The sequence below is a fragment of the Camellia sinensis genome, chromosome 8 (genome assembly GCF_055761805.1).
Source record: "Camellia sinensis isolate YWXY chromosome 8, ASM5576180v1, whole genome shotgun sequence".
Lineage (NCBI taxonomy): Eukaryota > Viridiplantae > Streptophyta > Magnoliopsida > Ericales > Theaceae > Camellia > Camellia sinensis.
The window spans coordinates 122,787,714-122,795,224 of record NC_138968.1 but is presented as its reverse complement, the minus strand read 5'-3'; positions in this window follow the sequence as shown (position 1 = coordinate 122,795,224).

Here is a 7,511-nt window from a genome sequence, read left to right as displayed (position 1 = left end):
ATATAACAACATCGCTCCCGTGGATGTAGGCCAGTTTGCCGAACCACGTTAAAAGTCTTGTGTTTTTGCTTGTGAGTGTCCCTTGGTGTGCCCAAGATCCGCAACAATTGGTATCAGAGCCCGGGTGGAGAAAAATCGAGTTTTTTCCGAAAGTGTCCAGATTTCGAAGTGGTCGAAATCCACTTTTGAGCATACCAGGAGGAAGGTCAGGAGGAGAGGAGTCCAAAACTTCAAACCACAGGCCAATCGAAGGTCTAACGCGCCGCCACGGGCCACCTGAAGTCCGCGAGTGAAGGCCACTCGCACCCACGCGCCCCACGCGCCGACGAAGGAAGAAGACGAGTGGGGGCGCGCGTGAAGATGACGTCAGGCTGACGTCATCCTGAGCCGAGCTGAGCCGTCGAGCCGTTGACCGGGCCGCTGACCAGGCCGAGCCGCCAGCCAAGCCGCGCCGCTGAGCCGCCGTTGACCGCGCCCCTGCGCCGTTGACCGAGCCGCTGACTGCGCCGTTGACCAGCCGATCCAGAGGAATTATCTGGTGCTTCTCAGGCGCACCAGATTCAGCAGATCTGAATCGTTGAAACTGTTTTGGCTAGATCTAGGCCATTCGGAGTCCGTTTTTGGCGATCCAATAGTGAGTTCCAACTATTTGGAGTATTCCGGACACATCCGTACGGTTAGTTTTTGAATCGGAGGCATTCAAACTCTTTTGGCTAGATCTAGGCCATTCGGAGTCCGTTTTCTGGCGATCCAATAGTGCGTTCCAACTATTTGGAATATTCCGGACCCATCCGTACGGTCAGATTCTTAAATCGAAATTTCTTTAAAAAGGGAAGAAATTTACAATGGCAGGAAAAGGCGCAAGTTTCATGATTGAGCCTTTTAATGGCAGTAATGACTTTACCCTGTGGCAGCAAAGGGTGAAAAACATTTTAACACGAGAAGGTCTGGTGAAAGCTCTTCTCAAAAAGTCCAACAAACCGGAAGACATGAAGGATGACAAGTGGGAGGAGTTGAGGGAATTGGAAAACAGTACAATTCAGTTGTATCTCGGGAACAACACACTCCGAGAAGTCATCAGTGAAGTAGATCCGGCGGAGCTATGGGCAAAGTTAGAGATGAGGTACAAGTCAAAGTCTTTGACAAACCGGTTATCTCTGAAGAGGCAGCTATATACACTTAGAATGCCAGAAGGTGCGAACCTCACAGAACATCTGGACGAGTTCAATAGGATCACAATGGAATTGGACACCATTGGAGACAAGACCCAGGAGGAAGATAGGGCTATGATCTTGCTGGTCTCTCTACCTGCATCATATGAGCATCTCAGGACAACTCTATTGTACGGGAAGGATGCTCTTGGACTGGATGAGGTGATTGCTACGCTCATTTCTCATGAGTCGATGAAGAAACAGGAAGATAGCAGTAGCAAACACCCAGAAGGAAATGCCATGGTTGCCTCAGAAAATGAGCAAGGCAGAGGTAGGTCTAATGATAGACGGGGTAGATCCAAATCAAGAGGACGTTCGCAATCAAGGTCAGGCTTTAGGAGAAAGTGTTATTACTGTGATCAGGAGGATCACCTCATAAAAGACTGTGCAAAGCTCAAGGAGGACAAGGCACACAAACGAACAGGCGAGCTCATCAAATGTCGCTGCTGCAGTAAATGCTAAGGATGAGTATGCATTTACAGTTTCGTCGAGTATGACGAAACCTGACTGGATCTTAGATTCCGGAAGCACATATCATATATGCATGGATAAGAAACTTTTTTCTACCTACCAAGCCAAGGATGGAGGTATTGTTCGAGTGGCTAACAACACTGTGAGTAAGATTGTTGGCATGGGAACAGTACGGCTGAGAATGGAAGATGGAAAAATTTTCACGTTGGATGGAGTCCGACACGTGCCAAGACTGAAGAAGAATCTAATTTCCTTAAGTATGCTAGACATGAAGGGTTATAGCTTCACATCTAGCAAAGGAAATCTCAAAGTCATCCATGGAGATACGGTGATGCTACATGGACGACTGGAGGGGAATCTGTACAGGCTTGTGGAGAAGGTTGTGACAGACGGAGCTACTGTCACTTACCGGGCAAGACGTACAAGACATGCACAGAAGAGACATAGGGCCCAGCAGACATGGCAACCAAAGTGTACAAGAACGCATGGTGGCAGTTCGGAGGTGCACAAGACGGAGCCATTGCGGCCAATTTTAAAGACAGCTCAGAGCAAAGAGACCAAGACAGCAAAGCATGTCCCAGGGAAGAAAGTTTCTTTTGCTCCTGAATTAGAGACATATTGGGATCTCTCCAAGACTGGATGGAAGGGAGAGATGTCATCTCAAAGAGTTGCAAAGTAAGCTTTGCATGCACCCCAGTGAGGGGGTGCCGGGCACTCCAGGCAGGGGGTGCTATTATGGATCACCTCATATGGGTTGAGGGGGTGATTTGTAGGAGATCAACCCAAATTGAGTTGGTAGCCACATGGAAGGGTGGCCAACCCACATGGTAAAAGGAAGGCAAAAGAGGTTGGCATGAGTTGGCAAGTCATGAGGCTTGAGTTGGCAGCCATGAGGCTTGCCATGCGCCAGCAACAAAGGAGAATATTGGGCTGGCAGCCAACACACCCATGAGACCTCCTCCACCTTCTGTTTTGGTGTATAAAATGGAATGGTGATGGTGAGTTGAACAGGGCATCATAGCAAATCAGAGAGTGTGAGAGAGTGTGTTATATAGAGAGACAGTGAGTTGAGAGTGTGTAATCTCCTCCATTTGTTGATATATAACAACATCGCTCCCGTGGACGTAGGCCGGTTTGCCGAACCACGTTAAAAGTCTTGTGTTTTTGCTTGTGAGTGTCCCCTGGTGTGCCCAAGATCCGCAACAGACAGTCCCTCCGTAATTCCTGTAACTAATATTAACTCGAGATTTTATGTCTTATCAAGTTTGATAGTAGGCTGTGTGGGCATTAGGTAATGTTGCTGGTGACTCCCCTAGGTGCCGTGATCTCGTGCTCAGCAATGGAGCTTTGATTCCTTTGCTGGCACAGTTGAATGAACATGCCAAACTTTCGATGCTGAGAAATGCCACATGGACATTATCAAACTTTTGCAGGGGCAAGCCACAACCTCCGTTTGGTATGGATTTTACACTTGTCGATCGACCGGCCGATCGTCCCCTTGGTCAACCGGTGTTTTGCTGACAACCGAAAAATCATCGTTGGAGAGCTTGATATCAGATAAAGGAATTTGTCAAATTTTTACTCAGATTTGATGAAATATTTGATAAACCAACCGTTGGAGATGCCCAGACAAGACTAATAGTCCAAAACAAAAGATATGGGACTACTTCAAAACGCACGCATAATCCAAAATAATTAAATTACTGTTGGCTACATATTTTGTAAAAGCCAGTTGCAGTTCGACACGTGGCATAGTAAGGGTAATAAAGGAAGGTTATTCAAGCCTTTAATCCTGATCGTACATGTGGCAATAACTATTGGTCCTCACATGATCTGAGTAACACTAGATCAAATAACGGGATGCAAGATGACGTGTCTTCAACGGTTACTCATATTCAAATCCAGTACAAGAGGGAAGCTCAACTACCAGTAATGGCGTAATGGAGCTACTTTTAAGGAAGCATGATCAGCGATCATGGAGGAGCAGTTCGACGGATCGAAGTGCAGTTCGAAGGTCATCACTGACGAGTATAAATAGCAGAGCAGCCCCCAGGAAAAAGGAGGGACTCAGATCATACAAACCAGTCATTTACTTCATATATTTTCTTTTCCAGTCATTTACATTTCCAGTCTTTAAATACCTGCACTTTAAATACCAGCACTGCACTTCGATTCATTGGAGTAGCTTCAATTAGATTCAAGTAGATTGCTGTTGTAAACCTCTCTGAGGCTGAGTTCGGACCATTGTAAGTGTTCATTTTTATGAAATACTTCAATTGTTCTTCATATTACTGTTATTTTCTATTAACTTCTCCTAAATCAAGCCACCAGTAAAAGTCCTCTTCATTGAGGCTGAAAAGAACTAAAACACAATCGTCTGATAATTGGTTGGCAATCACAATTTCTGTAAGGACTGATTGATCCTTGCTGGCACGCTCACATTCACAAAAACACCCTTCGAAAAGCCAAAAATCCAACATATATTTTTTGGCACGCCGGTGGGACTTAATTAAAAATGGCTAGAAGAAGACGACAAGGAGAAAGTGAACGCTTCGAAGAAGGCGTGGAAGGAGAGGTAGAAATACCAAATCCAGAGGATAATGTAGTAACACATCCCGTGGAAACTCCTATATTGTCAGAACCTATGGTCGAACAGACCAGTACTTCTGGACAACAACCATATGTTCATATTATTGGACAAAACCAAGGAATTGGACCGTCCACTGTGCCATTTATTCAACCAACAAATCCATGGGATGGTTTAGTAAATGCCATGGGACAACAATTAATGAACACAATGGAAAGGTGGGCAACATCCTTTTTGGATCGAATGAATAACCACCAACCAACAAACACAAGACACACGGAGGAAGTCGTAAATGTCCCCCAACAAAGATTGGCTAGAGAAAAACAGCCTATGCAAGTTAATGGACATACTAATGGTCAAACTAGTACCCAAAACTTTGAAAGACCATCGCCTCAGTCTTGGTATGAACCCATTTCAAGGCCTATAGCAGGCCAAAATACCTCAGTACTTAATAATGAAGCCACACAAGTTGGTGGATCTGGCCAAGCACAAGAAACTGGCATAAGAGTGGTTACAAATCCCATGTTCGAAGCCATACCTGGCACGAGGGGGTACACTAATCCCTTATTCGAATTTACACCCGGGGGGTTGGAGGGTTTTCCCACAAATGGCAGAGACACAACACCTGTTCCAGCACCTTTTGCAGGTCCTTTCGTGGGTCATGCTCAAAGAGGTTACCCATACCCTCAACAGCAACCTGCATTGCAAGGACAACCAGCCCCAAATTTACCGCCTTATGGACCAAGAGGACCACAAGCACAAGTTTGTCCACCAAATCTTGTGTTTGCCCCTCCAGTAGTGGTTCAGCAGGCACAAAATATGGTCCCTAGAGACCAGATTGCTGATATTGTTAGGGAGATATGTGGACCAATGGCTCGGGGGGTCCAGACTCCCATATACAGAAAACCATACCCAGAATGGGTGGATAGGGTACATGAATACCCGAGGGGATTTAGGATACCAGATTTTACCCTTTTTTACGGGACTGGAAATCAATCAACGATAGAACATATTGCTAGGTTTGCTGCTCAATGCGGTGAGTTTACTAACCATGACTATATGAAACTGAGATTATTTCCAAATTCCCTAACAGGGGGAGCATTTGTATGGTACATCAACCTTACACCTGGCTCCATTCAAAATTGGCAACAAATGGAAGAGGCATTTCATGCCCAATTCTTCCAATCAGAGCCAGAAGTATCTATGGCAGATTTGGCTAGATTGAGTCAAAGGCCTGAAGAAAAGGCTACTCAGTTTATTGCCAGATTTAAAAGGGCTCGAAATAAATGTAGAGTTATCCTGCCAGAGCCAGAATTCGTCAGATTGGCTCAAAATGGTTTGGAATTCAGGCTTCGAAAGAAGTTTGATTCAACTGAATTCAGAGATTTGGTCGAACTGACCTATAAGGTGTCTCGATATGAAGCATTATTAGAAGAGGAACAAGATCGAAATAATGCATCATAGAAGACATATTATAGAGATCCTAATTATGAAATAGATGCAGCAGAGATTGTAGGCAAAGAACCCGTAATCTGTGAAGCATTAATTCATAAGGATACAATTATAGACCAGCAGTTTAAAAAGAAAGACTTTCACAGAAAATACTCTTTCGATTTAACAAAAGCAGATGACATCTTTGATCATTTGCTCGCGGCTAATTTCCTTAAGTTACCTAAAGGAGTAAAACTACCATCTCCAGATGAACTGAAAGGAAAAGTATACTGTAAATGGCATAATTCTTGGTCTCACTCGACTAAAAACTGCATTGTTTTTCGAGACAGGATCCAAGAACAGATTCGAAAGGGAAGTTTGAAGTTCTCAGCTAAAACAGAAAAAGCCATGGGAATTGACAGTGATCCCTTTCCAGAAGTTGGAGAGGCAGCAGCCAATGTCATCACATCAGACTTTCAGAACTTGTCCTTGACAGAATTGGAGGAAGTCAATGTGCAGATGCATGTTACTAATCAAACCAACATCAAGAAGAATGCTAGAGGCCCACCAGTTATTGAACAAGGTTTCTCGCACCAGAAGGAACACTCTGATGAAGAATCACTGGATGATGATTCTTTAGAAGCAGCGGTGATGCAGAGAATGTGCCCCAGGTGCAGACTCAGTTACAAGTGGTTGAAGGGGCTCCCAACTGATGGGAAACAATACTACAGGGATGTTCAGAGACGTCCTAAGTCAACCAATGCTTACAACAAAAGGCCGTATCCGGCTAGTGATAGGCAGAGACCACCAGTGGTTGAGCCTGTGGTGAACAGAATGCATGACAAAGGCAAGAAGCTCTTGCATGAATCCAGGCCACATAACTATTATAGAGTGGAGAGTAGCCATTCCGAAAGAAAACTGGAGAGAGGTTCAGTTCATGGAATCAGAGCCAGAGATTGGCCCCCTAGGCCAGTTTCACGCAGGACAGAAAATGGTCACCCTTATCGAAGGTCTGAATCAGATTCAAAACATGAGGACAAAACCAAGCACTTACCTTCACGGCCAGTTTCGAAGATGGCTTCGAAGGTGGAAAGGGGCAGTTCAGCGTCTGAATCAGCAAGTTCATGGGTACCTGGAGTCCCAGACTGGTTTGTAATGCAAAACAAACCTAGAGAATTGCCTGTTCGAGGAGATGTTGTAAACCAAGGCAGGATGATCAGGCCTCCTATGGTAGCTCCAAATAGCTGGGTGCTGCTTAAACACCCAAAGACGAAGGAACCAGGAATGGTCCCAGTCATCTCAAGGTCACAGAGAAGAAAAATTCAGCGCAGGTACACCCAATACCAGAAAGATCTGAAGGAAAGTGGAGAAAATTCTTCACCAGTCAAAATGGAAGGAAGGAAGAACCCAAAGTCAGACCATGCTCCAAAGCCGGTTCCACAGAGCAAAGTGGTCTGCAGCCGAGAACAATTGGCTAAGGTTCATGCCGAACTAACAGCCAGAGAGAAGTCTAGTCTTGTTGGATTGGAGAAGACCCTGATGGAGACAGATAGCGAGACCGAAGAAGAGAGTAACGTAAGCCAGAAGAAAGAGGTTGTGGAGGAAGAGATGTTCGAAGCCTTCATGGCTGAGCAAACGTTTCTGACTGAAGAACCAGTTGAGAAAGATCCTTCGAATGGATCAGTTAGCAATGAAATACCAGAATGCATCATGCAGGATGTTTCTGAGGGAGTCGACCAAAGTAACCAAGAGGGGGAACAAGTACAGCCAGCCATCCAGTTTGGCTCATTTCCCCCAGTCTCAGTGAACAT